Here is a 16,036-nt window from a genome sequence, read left to right as displayed (position 1 = left end):
AGAAACAGCCAGAAAGCGACTCTGCCTTTCTTCGCTGTTGCACTTTTACCTACCCAGATCTATCTCAATCCATAGCTTTGCTTTAGCTTCTTTGCTTCTGACTTTTTGCAGAGTAGAAATTAACTCAAGTTGTTAGAGGGGGAAGAACTGTAAATTGTAGCACAAAAATAGTCTGTCAAATCAAAGGAAAAGGAAGCCGTTCTAATTTTGGCCACTGCAAATACATTAAACCACTTATTGAAGTTTTCTTGGTGCCTTAATATTACATGACCTCATGGCCTTCATTCCAGGCACCCGAGATTAATCAGCTCTGTAAGGAAGGTAGACAGTGTCAGAAACTAAACAGGAAATAGGGCACCCCAAATCTGGGGACAGTCACTGTGAGACTAGAACATAACAGCACATCTGAATTTTGTAAGGTCACAGAATAGACGATTCTATTCAGGAATCCTTTAGTAACAAAAGAAGGCTGTGAGCAGCAAGTGGAGGAGGAGGATAAAGTGGATAAGACCCTTCGCCTACATTAATTGGGAAGATATGTGGACTCTGGGAGTAAGACATGTCTACAGTAGTTTTTTGAGGGGATTAGTTACCTCTCTAAAGTTATGACTTTGGGAAGAAATCAGTAGGAAGTTTTGGTGACCAGGTGGCACTTAATTATGACATTTCTTATGTGGCAATAGTTGTTTTTAAGCTTGAATTTTATTTGTACTTAGTTATTTTAAAATGCAAAATAACTTTCGTTGTTACTTGGAATGTTACAACAGGGACCTCAGTTAAGCAACTACAGGTATTTCGCTTTTTAGATATTGTCCGATAACGCACACACCATAAAACAAAAACTCTCTGGCTTCACCTCTCACCTGGGTTAGCAGGGGAGATATTTTCAGTAACTTCTGGTATCTGGCCATACACCTTAGGGCCCCCTACCTCGTCCCCCTCACCCCAGAGGAAAGAATCACCTAGATTTTCCTCTCGGATTTGATATGTGGATATGTAACCTAGCAGGTCTCGGGGGCCTGTGGCTTGCTCGGTTTCTAGCAGAGCATGCCATCTTTTCAGTTTGGGGTTCAACATCAAGCTTCAGGATGATAAGCGTGTCTCCTCCATTGAAGGCAAGTACTTTGCTCTTCTGGATTTCATTCCATAGCGTGTATACACTCCTGTTCATCTCACCCGGCTTCTGCCCACCGTATAAAACTAAGAACATTTAGTACCATATGCCAAACCAACGTGCGTTTGCAGCAGTTTCAGCATCACTAATGGTTGAATCAGAAATGATGCTAGCACTCCCTATCAGCTATATCCAGAGAGTAGGCTGGTGGTACTCACTGTGCCCTGCCGTGGGATTTGATCTTGACGTCCGGTCCATTCCTGTTGATCCCAAGTCCAGAAGGAATGCCTAACCTGATGGTAGCTGGTCTAGGACACGCTGTGTATTGGGGTGATTTCTTTGTAAGGGTCTTTCACCTAATGGATGGTTCTTTTTATCAGTTAAAATATTCCTGTCAGAGGATTAAACTTGGGCCCCAGAACGTGACCTGATCCAACAGAATTTGCTTTTTCTGAATGGGTGCGTTTTTCTACTGAGGCAGCAGAAGGAAGTCAGCCAGAAAAAAAAAATGTGAAGAAATTAGCCTTTCTCGGTGTGAAGGGGACTTGGCCGTGGGGCTTGGTATCTGAACCACACACTGGACCATGGATTGTTATCTTTCAAAGACTTGGGACATCATTTGGTGGTTTCAAGGCAGATCGGATCTATGAGTTTAGGCAAAGGTAAAATGGTAAACTGGAAAGACAATGACTCACGAGGAAATGGAGGTGGTGACGGAAATTTCGAACCAAAAGGTAAAGTGGGCTTGTTGTGCTCTTTATTTTCACGATGAAACTTTACACAACACTCTAGTTGTTCCTGTTCAAGGGATCTTATTCTTTTGTAAGCTTCATTGCTAAGCTATTCTCCAAAGTCCTCTGAACATTGGGATCAGGATCTAGTAAGGGAAGACAATTGCAACTGTTATGCACGAAAAGAGAGCATCCAGCTCCCACTGTAGGTCAAACCAACAAAGAGCAATCGTGTCCAGAAGATGAAGTGTGTGTTAGTGTGGCAATGTTTCATCATTTCCAACGAAAGCGAAGAGACAGAATGATGATTCAAGGAAGAGAATTTTTGTCCAGGTTATTGTTATCTCAGAAAGAATAGCACAAAGTTGTATCCAATGCTGTCTTTATATCCTAATACTTCTCTTCCTTCTTAAAATCATACTGTCTGATCTGATTCCTTCAGGATTGAGATGGCAGATGTGGATTGATTCTACCTGCCCACAGTGCCTGGTGGTATTCTTGACTTCAGTGGGACTTTTGTCTCAACTTCCATACTTGCCATAGCAAAGTTGAGAGAGAGAGAGAGAGAAAGAGAGAGAAAGAGAGAGAGAGAGAGAGAGAACTAGACTAATTTGTAAAATTTGCAATCCTGTGCCCTTTTCAATTTGGGAGAGGGGGGAGGAAAAATTCTATACAAATTACCTCATTTTTTGTGTAAATCAGATTTAAAATTTGTGGGTGAAAATGTCACCAATCAAGATACTGAATTTTTCTGATCACAGTATAATGTTTTATCCTGGCTCTCACCACTCCCAGGATTTTACTACTGTATGAAAGCTCTGAATTTGGGAAAAGGAAACAGAAGGCTCTTGTAGCAGAGCTAAGACTGGGGCTGCTGCATTGACAAAGTAGAAACCACTTTTGTGAGTATGGAGAAAGGAGGACACTAATATGTGGTCAAGACATGGGGGCACAGCACATGATTCTTGTCTGGGACTGAATTTATAGCACGCCTAGTGGAAAGCATATAGGCCCTTAGATCAGACTAAACCTTGGTTTTATTGCTTAGATAAAAGCTGTATAGCTTTGGGCAAGTTGATTTATCCATTTGTTCTCAAATTTTAGCATGCATTAGAATCCCCTAGAGAGGGCTATATGCATACAGATTACAGGGACTTGTCCCAAAGTTTCTGATTTAGTGTTGGGTGGGGTCAGGAATTTCCACTTGTAGCAAGTTCCTAGAGGCCCGACTTTGAAAACCATCCGAGTAACCCAAGCTTAGTCTCAATCTTTTCATTTGTGAAATGGTGCTAAGGCTTAAAATAATATCTAACTTGTATTGAGTGCTTACCATATGCCAGCCAAACACTATGCTAACTATGTCACAAGTTTATATCATTTAGTTCTCAAAGAAACCTCACAAGAGTTGGTTTTCTCTCACAGAAGTGGTAACTGAGACATGGAGAGTTTGCTTAAGGTTAAACACCTAAGAAGCAGTTGAGGCAGAATTTAAACCCAGGAAGTCTTGGGACCAGAGCCTATGCTCTTAACCACGCCTCTATGCCAACTTTTGAAATGAAATGAGATCATATGTAAGGTATCTATTATGGTGTTTGGCTCACTTCATACACGTAGTGACTGGTGGTAATTTTGAATTGTTCTTTCTTGAACTAACCCAGGGGTGGTAATAATAATAATAATAATAATAACAATCGACAGAGTACAGGAAGATGAAGTGCCTGTGTTCTCAGTGGCTTCTTCTATCATAAGGTGCCAGGCTCGTGGCTTGGCTCCCTGAGCCTCTTTTCTTCCTTTGCTTAATAGAAATAGGTATGTCAGAGAGATACATGGGAGACTCAGCTTTCAGAGGCTCCACCCTACCGTTTTGTCTGGTGTGATGTGCCACAGTTACAAAGCCCTAGATTTTACTCTCTTGGGTTGAGACAAACCCACAACCCCAAAGCAGTTTCTACCATCATCCGGATTGGCTCAGGGCTTGGCCAGAAGGGAGTGTGTTATCTAGAGCCAACCTTTGGCATTCTTACTGGAACCTGAAACCACTCAAGTTCAAATATATCCCCATGAGCCAACTTTGACTATCTGGCTAAAGTAATGATAACATTTAACAAATATCACCAGATAGGGCATGTAACTGCTCTGAAGATAAAAACTGATGAAGAGCATGAGAAGATCCTGCTTATTTGTTGAATCATTTTATCTTTTTTTTTTTTGAATGTTTATTTTTGAGAGAATGTGAGTAGGGGAGGGGCAGAGAGAGGGGGACCAAGGATTGGAAGAGGGCTCTGCAATGAGCCTGATGTGGGGCTCCACGCCTCAAACCATGAGATCATGACCTGAGCTACAGTTGGACGCTCAACTGACTGAGCCACCCCAGATGCCCCTGCATCATTTTGCCTTTAATGAAAGTCAGTGGAATGATTTTTGGGGGAGTGGAAGTCACTTCCAGGACTGGTGCCCCAAGTTGTCACTAACTTTTCCTAAGAAGAAATCATAACCTTGATGTTTCTAAGCTTATAGACCTCAACAAACACCAAACTAAACTTTGAATTAAGAAAGATTTCCCTGGTTCAATGCTTTGTTAATTATCAGCAGCAGCAGGAGAAATGGTGACTTATCATGGGGGATATTGTGATGTATATTTTCTATATTTGGCTCTATTTGGAAAAAAAACCCTTTTTAAAAAACTGGGTTTTTAAAAATGTTTATTTCTGAGAGAGAGAGAGAGAGAGAGAGAGAGTGAGAGAGCAGGTGAGGGGTAGAGAGACGGGGGACAGAGGACCTGAGGCAGGCGCCACACCAACAGCTGAGACCCAGTGTGGGGCTCAAACCCATGAGCCATGAGATCGTGACCTGAGCTGAAGTCGAATGCTCAACCTACTGAGCCACCCAGGTGCCCCTGGAATAGAATGCCTTTAAAATCAAACCAGGCCTGCCGCTTTGCTTTTCTGATATTTCTTCATTTACATCTTTAAAAAGGTTAGTCATACAGTGCAAACAAATTTAGTGAAACTTATATTGCAAAAATCTGACATGTATAAAAAGAAGGAAATAAACCAAAATCCAATTATTTGTGGTTGTAATTGGAACTAGTCCAGTCCCTCAGGATTGAACTACCATTCCCTTGAGAAGGCAATATGGATTACCAAAGATAAGAACGTGATGAATGGGGATGTGGCTTTTATTTCTGGACTGCGACTATTAAACATACGTGTACATACATTCATACATGCATATGTTTATGTATATCTACAGCACACATTTTTCTTTTGGTTATTACATCTTGAAAACAAAGAGGAGAAATTCAGAATGGAAAATGTAGTTGACAAAATTGGACCCTTTTCATCAAGAAGAACAATGCATCTTTCTGGCTCTGTTACAATGCTCTGAACGAGTTGTCCTAGTCCTGCACGGACACCCCTGACCTCCAGAAGGGGACCTTATGAGGATTATCAGGACAATGTTAGCAAATGCACGCAGAGTTCCCTGGTTAGGAGGCAGCATTGGAAATCAAAGCACCATTATGTTTGGCACTTTTGATAATCTAAGGTCTATCTGACTTCTCTAAGGCTTCCTATACATAAAACCATAAATATCGGATCTTGGTGCCTGTAAAAATTCCATTGCCGGTTACTGCTCTGCATTCATGAGCTGGGGACCTTTGATGTTTTCAGTCTACAGAGTTTCTAATCTTTCTGCGAAGTAAACGGAGCACTCATTCTTTTACCGTTTACATTCGGTGCTTTAATTTTGTAATTCCACCTTCCCTTCCCCCTTCCTTCCTACTTTGCAGATCTCACAGGTGTCTGGTCAGACCTGTCAGGTGGGTCTCTGTTTGCCTGTCATTTGGGAAGCTGATGGTCTTACCTGGGCATGGCTGATTGCACAAAGCGGAACAGGGGTTAGTTTGAATTGCAGGTGTGAGCAATCAGTGTAGATCAGCACTAATCCTTCAGATATTAGAACTGCCAAGCTGTTGCAGACACTGCAGAAAGAGCCAAATGCTGAGTGTGACTGGAGGTGTCTGTGTGTGTAGCCAATGGTTTCCAGTGTTGAGGGATTTTGTGTTTTTAGAGCATGGTCTCCCTGACTCTTACGACGACATTTCCTTATTGGGGCCCCATTCTGTTCATGGCTGCATGAGAAATCATGGTGACCGGAGATAAATAAGAAACTGATTACATCTTTGGGTAGTTTGTAACCCAAGGGAGAGACAATGATGCACAGCCTAATGGTACAAGCTCAGGCTACAGAATTCTGAGTTCAAATACCCATTCTGTCATTTATTGTCTGCTTGCCCTTGTGCAAATTTCTTGTTCTCACTGGGCTTCATTTCGTCATGTACAAAATAGGGATAATACCTACTTGGAAGAGTTATTGTCTCTGGCACATAGTAAGTGCTAAATACATGTTAATTGTTGTTATTGCTATTTTTTACTAGTATCATTAGAATGTGGTCAAAAACCTGAGTGGTACATATGGAGTGAGAATAGGAAGATACCACTCCCAGTCCGGGAGCACAAGGAAACTTACAGGAGGGTTGGGATGCCAGGAACCCGAGCCTTGAAGATCCAGACAGGATCACAAGGAATGGCCTTAACAATGCCTGGTGTGTGGGCTCTGGGACCAGCAACAAGTTCATTTGGATTGGTGTGATAGAGACAACTGTCCAAAGGGTCCAGTTTGTCAAGGACTGGCTCATAAGGGGTTTGTCCTTTCAAAACCAGTTCTGAGATATGAGACCTCCAGCAGTCATTTGTCCAAAGGTTTGGTTGTAAATACTATCGCTGTGATACACCTGTTGTCAAAAAGCCAGGGCACATCGGAGGCACACTTTCCTTCTTGCCAGTGACTTTGATTGACTATGTGCGCATTCCTCAGCCAAGGGATGTTAGAAGTAACTGCTCCATCTGGAAGCATTTGCCTTTGATAATTTTAAGACTGCAAACATGAGGGGGAGGTTGCCCTTGGGATCCTTTAGTGTCTTTAAGCTTCATATAAAAATATAGGGTCATAAACCCATGAGGTCCAGGAAGCCAAAGACAGCTTAAGGCTGAGATACACATTATGAGATGATGGATGTTAACCAAACTTATTTTGGTAATCATTTCATAGTACACATAAGTCAAGTCATTGTGCTGCACAAAGTGCTGTATGCTAGTTACAGCTCAACAGAAACAGAAAGAAATGTTTTTAAATAAAAACTCGAGATATGTAGAAAGGTGAGTTGTGAACAGAAGGATTGGTCACGGTATCAGGTGGAGAGTAACAGGTGAAGTCAGGAAGTCTCTGTCATTTATTAATGGGGAGACTCTGGGGCAAGTCACCTCACCTTCCAGGGCCTCAGTTGCCTACAGAAAATTAGAGTGTCATCCTGATCATTAGCGGAAATAAATTTTTTACTTTAAGTCTTTCTTAGGCAGCAGCAAAAGCCGTTTTGAAACCGATAAATCCACTCCAGAAGAGCAAGGCATACGTGATATAAATGCAGAGCAGCTCCGGCTGGTGGGTTCAGGGCCCTGCCAAGGCCTCAGGGTTCTCTCTTGCAGACTGGGGGCAGCAAAGGACACCTGGGTTTCTGTGCCGATGGACTGCAGGATCACTGAGATTCCTCATACTTCCAGCGTGCTACAAACCTCCCATAGCTTAAATTTATGTGGCAGTGGGGGGGGTGGGGGTGGTTGGGGGTTTTAACTGAACTGAAAAGTTTTGTAGAAAATAAACTCATAAAAAGCTTCTCTTGTAGCAGATTGTATATTTACGTATGCAATGGTTTTCATTCACAAGACATATTTTGTTTTATTAATGATGCCAGAGCTCCAACACCAAGTGCCCTGATAAGAAGGGCTTTGAAAAACTGCATCTTATTGCAACTTAGAGATATGCTTATTCATATGGGAAGTTGTCTTTGTTAGGAATGATACCCAAGTGCATGCAGTGAAACTCTTGCCTGGCATTGAAATAGAGGTGAGGAAACTTAAAGGAAGAGATTTTTTCTTTGCAGTAGAAGAGGCTTCCCCTGGAGTTGGTTGATGCTTGTCTATTGATTATTTGCCAAGCAAGAGTAGCATGGTGGTACAGAAGGGTAAATGCTCTATCCTGGAGAAGTCTGGGCATAAAGGAGAGTGACTGAAAGACACGGTCATCTTAAGCATTCAAAAGTTTCCTAGTCCACTCCTGCCTCTGTTGGAACAGTCAACACTCGGCTGGAGAAAATGATGCCTTAAAGCTTGGACATTATGTAGCTCCTGGCACTGTTATCCCCCGGCAGCAAAGCATCCGTGGAGAAATCAGATAGTGTACCTATAGTGTCTCTAATGCGACAAAAACTTGGACTGTATGATAAGCAGGATAATTATGTACACACCTGAGGATTAATGCATCATAGAGAGAAATCATATCCGATACTCAGTCACCAACTGCTGTCATAGAATACCCGTGGTCAGTTGGCATGCTCCATCTCAGAGGAGCAGCTGTATAGATCAGAGGATTCCTATGACCTTCCTGAGCCACTCAAACACCTTTGCAGCTGGGAAGCCTCTGTGGCTAGCAAAGGGGTGTCACGTTCTCCTCTGTGCCTCCCTGCCTCATTTCCATCATGTATTCAACGAGTAGGTTTCCTCCTAGAAGATTTTATCTTTAGAAAGTTCCAGGTTTATCAATAATTCCTCGAGAGTTATGCTTGAAATTCTATGCTAATTTCAAATTCTATACTAATATTGAATTACTATGCTAATTTTTTCATGCATCTAAATGCACATTATTATACACATTATAAAAGGAAAGCAAAGAAACAAGTCCTACCAAACAGAAAAGCCAATAATAGCGAGCTGAAGTCTGTGTGTTGGCTCTCCCAGAAGGGACAGCTGTATAGCTGTATTATTCCTACTGTGTAAGGATATTTTAATTCAAACCTTAACACTATGAAAAGTCCCTCTCCAGTCTTCCTGTAGGAAGTAATAAATGGTATTTTTATTATTGTCATTTTTAGTCTCTATTTGTTAACTGATTGATCCTGTTGATGATTGTGTCTGAACCATGAACTCATTAAATACAAATTACTTATCTGAAATTATCTAGAAGAGTTACCTTGTCTAGGACTGGGTATGAGTTGTCCATACCAAGAGCACACACAAGAAGTGGCCCACAGTCAACCAGCTAATGATACATTGACTTTCTGTAAATGGGAACCCATTATAAATGAATTCATTATAAATTTTAAACAAATAAATTATTATAATAAATAGTTTAAGATGCTCCTGAGGCATGATTAAGACTTTTTGGAGGCAATTCCAATATAACTCGGTTCAGACCAATTCCTAAAACACATGGGATTAATATTAAATAAACACACTGGCAAAGTGATAGGAGTTAAGTCACTTTCTAGACTTGCTAGCTTAATGCTAATGTGGACAAAGCTTAAATGGCTAATTCTACCTAGAAAGGAAGGTTTGAAGAGCTATCGCCTCTCTATTCTTTTTGACCCCTTTGCTAGTTAGGGTGTTTTTCTTAGCTTGAGTGGAAAAAAAAATACCCCCAAAAGATTGCTAGGTATTTCTTTCCTTCGGTTTACTGTTTCAGCCAAAGTATAAGACCTTACTTAGATGACTAGCAATTAAGGAATTTTTGTGGTTTATTTCCTGATCTAACTGCTTACTTCTGAAGAAAGCAATTCTGACAAGTTTGTGTTAACCTGGATCTGACCAAAACTGTAGATCCAACAACATTTTTGAAAGATTTAGTAGAAGAGTTGGCCTGGAATTTTAACAGTAACATCCTTCTTAATGTTGCTCTTCCTTGATCACATGGACTTTATTTTCTCTCTTTAGGTACTGATTTTGTAGAAAATGTATTTCCTGTGCATTAACTTAATATTTTAATAACATTGGAGACCTGCAGCTGAACTAGAAGTCAGATGACTAGTAAATCAATGATGGTAATTCTACTTACAATAGTATTTTGAGTTAATAAAACCCTTCACTTATAAAGATCTCAATACTGTTTTTATAAATTTGATTCATTGTTTTGTTAGCACTCATTGAATATGGACTTAACTTTTAATTATTTTTCAAAGCATTATTATAAGGAAGAAAAAAAAAAACGTTTTAAAATCCACTTTCCAGGGCCTCCTGGGTGGTTCAGTCAGTTGAGCCTCAGATTGCTGATTTCAGCTCAGGTCATGATCTCACAAACCATGAGATAGAGCCCCGTGTCAAGCTCTGTACTGACAGCACGGAGCCTGCTTGGGATTCTGAATCTCTCTCCCTCCCCTGTTCTCTCACTCTCAAAATACATAAATATTAAAATAAAATCCATTTTCGAGGAGGAGAAACCCAGAGTGTCACATTCCGTGTCAAGATGCAGAACTACATCTTTCTGATTGTTGGTTATGATGGATAGTTGTAGTGTCAACTGAGGCATGCATCAGCAGCTTGAGAATACCCCAAGGACCAGACACTTTCAGGTCTCTGTTTGCTGATAGACGCATTGGCTTCATCCTAGGATGCTTCGCTAACAATTGCAAGATGGCTGCTGGCAACTCCTATAGTTGTTTGCTGCCTGGTTGACACAGCAGATGAGCATGGCCATTTTTGCTTCAGTATTCCCTGCAGAGATTCTGAGGTCACCCTTACTAGACTGGCTTAATCACAGTTTAGGGAGCCTCACGCACCATGTCCACTGGTTATGAGAATGCAAGGTGCTCATTGGCCTTGTTAGAGTCACAGGCTCTATGTCTGTGGTCCCAAGGCAGAGTTAGCAGCATCCAGAGCACATGGTCTAAGACTGGGGGAAGAAATTCCCCTGGAGCAAATGTCCATGAGATTGATTACCACTTTACACAGCCACACTTTGAGAAACACTGTGGAAGGTGAAGGGGGGTGGGTGTGGAGAGGTGGTAAGAGAGTGAAGGTGCTGGGGGCTCTTGAGCAGGAATGTGGCAGAGTCAAAACAGCAATCTAGGCATTTGAGAATTATGATGATAATGATAATATCTTATATAACTAGTGCTTTGTATTTTCTAACGTGCTTTCACTTACCTGATTCAGGTCTCAATTTTTGATATACTTTCTTTTTACTGCATTATCATTTACAATAGAAGTTATTGCTCCATCAGCTTCATCAAAGAAGACTACTCATTTCGAAGGTCCCTAATTCGCTCACAGAATATTTCTTGAATGCCTGCTATGTGCCAGGCATCACATTAGATGTAATAAATCCTTTGAATTTATTAAGAGGTAATAACAAACAAGCCACCATGTTGAGTCATTAGTTACATGAAAGCACAGGGTGGCAAATCACTAACCTAGTCTAGAAAGAGAGGAGCTGTCAAGGAAGATTCTCAGAGTAGATGATATCTCAACGAAAATCTCCAAGACAAGTAGGAATAAGCCAGATGGAAGGATGGAAGGCCAAGATTGGAGAGAGAGTAAAACCTCCCAAAAGAGGGAACAACATGTGCAAAGTTCCTGGGGTGAGAGCATGGTGTGTAGAAAAACTGCATGCGGTTGAATATGGCTGGAACACCAAGAAGTGGGTGCTTCAGTTGCGGAGATGAAGGAGGCTGCAGAGATTGGTTATGGACACAGTGTGGGGTGTCTTGAATGCTTTGAGATTTACCCAAGGGAATGCAGGGACATGGAAAGCTTTTAGAAAGGTCAGTCAGCATATAGAATGGAAAATGGATGGGAGCAGGAGGGTGGGGGGAAAGACATGGGACAGGAAGACCACCATGACTGTTTTAGTTACTGAGGAGTGAGGTGATGATGGTCTGACGTAAGCTGGTATTAGAGGAAGGAAAATAAGTATTTTGATTTGTGTGATATTAAAATGGCAAACGCACAAAACATTATTTTACCTCAAGAAATAATAAGTGGCCAGATTCAGAACTTTTCTCTCCTCATTCAAGTTTCTCTTAAAACAAATCCCATGGGACCTCCTTCATTCAGCAAGCATTAATTGAGCACCTGGTGTAAGCAGATTATAGCAAATATTCTACCACTGTTCAGATGTGGGCATTTTTGTCAGCTTAAGTTGTTTAAAATATGTACATTTGCAGCTTTTAGATATATCACAAAGTCAGTTTCTGTCCTGTTTTACTTCATTTCAGATTGTTCTGAATTCATATTATTTTGAGTGCAAGAGAAAATGTTTTCAAAGGGAGCTGCGGGATAACTTGTTTTTTAGCAACTTTTCCTAAGCTAAAAAAAATCTCGTTCATTTTTCTGATAGTATCTGGGAAAGAAAGATAAAGAAGTGTATCCAGAAGATCACTTTATCACTTTGTAAAACTGTGCAAAATCACTACAGAAATCACTCCCAATGCATTTTGTGGGGCTTGCTCGAATTTCAAAATTAGGACAATTCTGTATTCCAACAGATGCAAATGAGGGAAGGTATTTAGCTCCTTCAGGGAATAAAAGGATTTAGGCAAACATGCAGGATGTGTTTACCAATTAATTCAGCTAAATTTTGATGATGTCCGATGCTTAAAAACATTCTATTTACTTACAGAATTAAAAGTCTCTACACTTCTTCATTATCAGCAGTCTGGTATATTCCTCACCCACGTATCAAGCTCCCCTAGTAATCTCTAAGCTGTTGCAATGCTTTACAACTTGGGCTGATAAAGGCAATTCTAATTTAGTGCTCACGTTAATTATCAGTAATATTAAATGAATATATTGGAGCTATTTACATGTGTCATTCATAGTTGCTGTATTCTAAAGAAAATGATTATAATTGTTCTTACTAGTTATCATATTTCATGCTTCTACAGTGAAGTTCTTCTTTTTCTCTCTCTCTTTCGTTCTTTCTTTGTTTTTGTTTTGGGGGGGGTGGATATCTTAATGAGGAAAAAGGCTTACAATATTTTGAAATGTTCACAAAGCACCAAATAGCACTTTCTAATTCATTAGTCATAATTTATTGGACAATTCCTTTGTGTTATTTTATTTATTTCTGAGCTCATGTAAACCAGATTAAAAAAGAAAAATGGGGCAGCCAGTCAATCTTCTTTAACTGATAACTGGCAAAGAGATTAGAATACAGAACAAAAAACAGAATACCTCTGAGATTTGAAAAAGTTTACATTTCTCTGCATTTTGTTCTTAGTTTCATTAGAAATTAAAATATGAAACATGAAGCATGACTTTTGTTCCCTAAATATTACCCAATTAGAATCCTGACTCATAGTAAACCTGAGGATAACTTGTTTTGATAGTACCTTTCCCCTAAGCCAAAGCATTTCACCCTACCTATATTGAACAAAAACTTATAATTTCTAATATGTAATTACCTGCCTGCTATAGATGATTGATTAAATTTCAAAGTTGATCCAATATTCTGAACTTTGCTATGACAATAAAAGTTGCAGGATGTTCACTTGAATTGACTTACATAGAATAAAATCTGTTATTTAGTGCAATTGGGGGAACGAGGTGTTTTCAAAAAATGGATTGTTTCCAAATAGCTGAAGTTCAAATCTTTAAATTGTTTTTCACCCTGAGCACTCCTATTTATCATTCAAGGCTCAACTCAACATTGCCTTTTCTGGAAAGCTTCCCCTAATCTCTCTGCCAGCCACAGTCAGAGTTCATGCTCCCTTTTTTGTGACCGCACACCATTTTGTATTGTAAGCATCTGTTTTACTCATCTGTCCTTATCAGCCTCCTTTCTCCTCCCCCTCCATTAACTGTAAACTCAGTGTGAGTTGAGACTGTCCTGCTCATCTTTGTATTTCCAATGCCTCACACCATGTCTCATGTATAGCCGGTAGATTCTTACCATGAGATGGAAGCCATTTGTGAATAGACCATACATTTCCTTACCTTCTTAAACAGAGTTTATAATGAATAATAATCGTAAAATGTTTAATTAGTTAGACTTGTCACCACAGGCCCAAGATGTTTGTAAACCCTGCAAATACGTGTCTGTCAGTCTCACAGTACACGGCCGAGCTGCCTCGGGTCTGTGTGCCCTCTACGAGCTCCTGGGATGAGATGGGCTCTTGGTGCCAGATCTCTAGAGTTATCAAAGAATCCTGTGGGGTCCATTGAGGTAACTCCTAACAGCAGGGTGTCTGCTCCTCAGTGCTTTAATTGACCTTCATCTCTGTGTTATGTCGGTCTCAGCCTCTTGATAGTGATGCTATGGCTAGAAATGTCAGAGGCACTTGCCAGACCTGTATTTCTGGTAGCGAGCCCCCACAGACGTGTTCCTCACAGGCCCTTGTGGTTGCAGGATGCATTTCAGTAAAAACCATGAAGGAACTTTGAGGAATGAGATTTATTATTCACAAGTCCTGGAAGGTATAAGACACACCCAAGGACTGCACAGTGAAGTCAGGGGTAGAGAAAGAGAGAAAGCTTGGACCCAGGGCTCTGCCTTTAGCAGGGCCCCAAGGTAGCAGTCTCAGGTTTCACAGGTACACTCTATTGGGTAGTTTGTTTATCTATCTATCTATCTATCTATCTATCCATCTATCTATCATCAATTTTTATTTGAGAGAGAGCACATGCACATGCACAAGCAAGGGAAGGACACAGGGGGAGAGAGAGAGAGAGAAAGAGAGAGAGAGAATCTTAAGCAGGCTCCAGCCCTGCACTGAGCCGTGCTCAGTCTCACCATCCTGGGATCATGACTTGAGCCAAAATCAAGAGTCTGATGCTCAACTGACTGAGCCACCCAGGGGTTCTCTATTGGCTAGTTTAAAGCATAAGAGTGGGACTTAGGGCACAGGAAGGGGAAGTGGGGTCACTTGGGTGGTCAGTTCTGTAGGTCACCCAGGGCTTTCTGAAGGAGGGAACTTCATGGGTGGGGGCAGGCCCATTCCTTAGACGGTTGTTTTGCTAGTAGCTTTATCATACAGCTAGCTGTATGTTTATTCAAGATGGATGTCATATGAGTTGGATGCAATTAAAAGCTTAATGCCAGGTACTTCTACTACACTCTGCTACTTCCGATGGTCCCTTTGTTTCTCTTTTCTCTTCTTTTTAGTTTAAGCAATTGTTGGCTCTTGAGCCAAATGTCCTGGTTTTCAGAGCAATCTCCATCCTTTCCTCACACTGTGGAAGCCAACAACTCCCATTCCATCTTATGGCATCTTTCTGGTTAGTTTCATTAATGTTTGTTTTTCGAATTTTCAATTACTCGTTTACCTTTTCTTCTCTCCTGATAGAGAAAGCCTAATTAAAAAACAAACAAACAGACAAGAAAACCAAAGAAACAATCAAAACTCCAGACTCATTTTCATTCTGAATGTTTAAGCTGAATGTTTAATGTTTACAGAAATCTGTTTTCTAGAAGATAGAGGTGTGACTACAACTGATTCCCATCTCAAATGATTCCTTACAATTTAATTTGTATCTAGCAGAAAAATAAATGTAATTCTGCTTGGCAAATGCAAGTAGGATATTCTAAAGGTATCAAATTCATTTCAAGTAATTCTATAAACTTTTTGCTTGGATGAGTTCTTTGTCCATTTCCTTTAAATTCTTTCAAGACTCTCAATGGTCTTTATTTTTGTAACTCATAACTCTTACATCAGAACATGTTTTAGATAGTTAACCCAAATATTTCTTAGAGTGATTTTGCCTTTTCTTTACTGCATGATTCTCAGTGAAAACACAGATTCTTCATTTAGTACCAATCTCGTGCAGCCCTTTAAAAACTTAATGACTCCTCTAGCCTATAATTGTTAGAGCCAAAAAACTCATTAGTTTTTAGCATTTACTTTTAGGACTTACATACAAATTTGCTAATTTTTTCCCCTTAATTGTCCCACCTTTCTTAAAATAAGATCCTTAGATCACTTGCATCAGAATCAGACTTACTCAATAGTATTTACTGTAAAGGAAAAGTACCTCAAAATCGCACTCCACATACTCATTTATACAGTATCTCACTTTGTATAAAAATAGAAGTAACAACAACAAGGTGAGTATTCTACTGATAACTAAATCCAGATTGTAGTCTACTGTGAGCCCCTAACCACCACCCCCTTTATCTATTCAAAGCCAGCTTGTTTTATTTTAATTTGTGTTGAAAAGGCCCCATAGAGGTCAAGTAATCTCTGTCAGTTCCTTTTGAGGAATTCTCCCCCTTTTCTAATCTCAGTTTTGATTCTCCTTTCTATCCATACTCTCTCTGGTTAGCTGCACCCAGTCTCATGGCTTTCAATAACATCTATAAGCTA

General features: G+C 40.3%; 1 long non-coding RNA gene across 2 annotated transcripts in view; it reads right to left on the bottom strand.

Moving 5' to 3' along the window:
- Positions 1–1,305: 1,305 nt before the first annotated feature.
- LOC109503550 overlaps positions 1,306–16,036 on the bottom strand; it is a 25,040-nt gene continuing 10,309 nt past the window's right edge. The window contains exons 3-5 of one of the 2 annotated variants that reach the window (XR_006585219.1): positions 15,000–15,026; positions 5,710–5,827; positions 1,306–1,991 (exon numbers count right to left, since the gene is read on the bottom strand). This is a non-coding gene — a long non-coding RNA (uncharacterized LOC109503550). Of the gene's footprint in view, positions 1,992–5,709; positions 5,828–14,109; positions 15,027–16,036 lie in introns of those variants that run through there. The other variant, XR_002162620.3, reaches the window with a different exon arrangement.

This window comes from Felis catus, chromosome C2, assembly GCF_018350175.1.
Source record: "Felis catus isolate Fca126 chromosome C2, F.catus_Fca126_mat1.0, whole genome shotgun sequence".
NCBI lineage: Eukaryota > Metazoa > Chordata > Mammalia > Carnivora > Felidae > Felis > Felis catus.
This window is presented reverse-complemented; position numbering and strand designations above follow the sequence as displayed.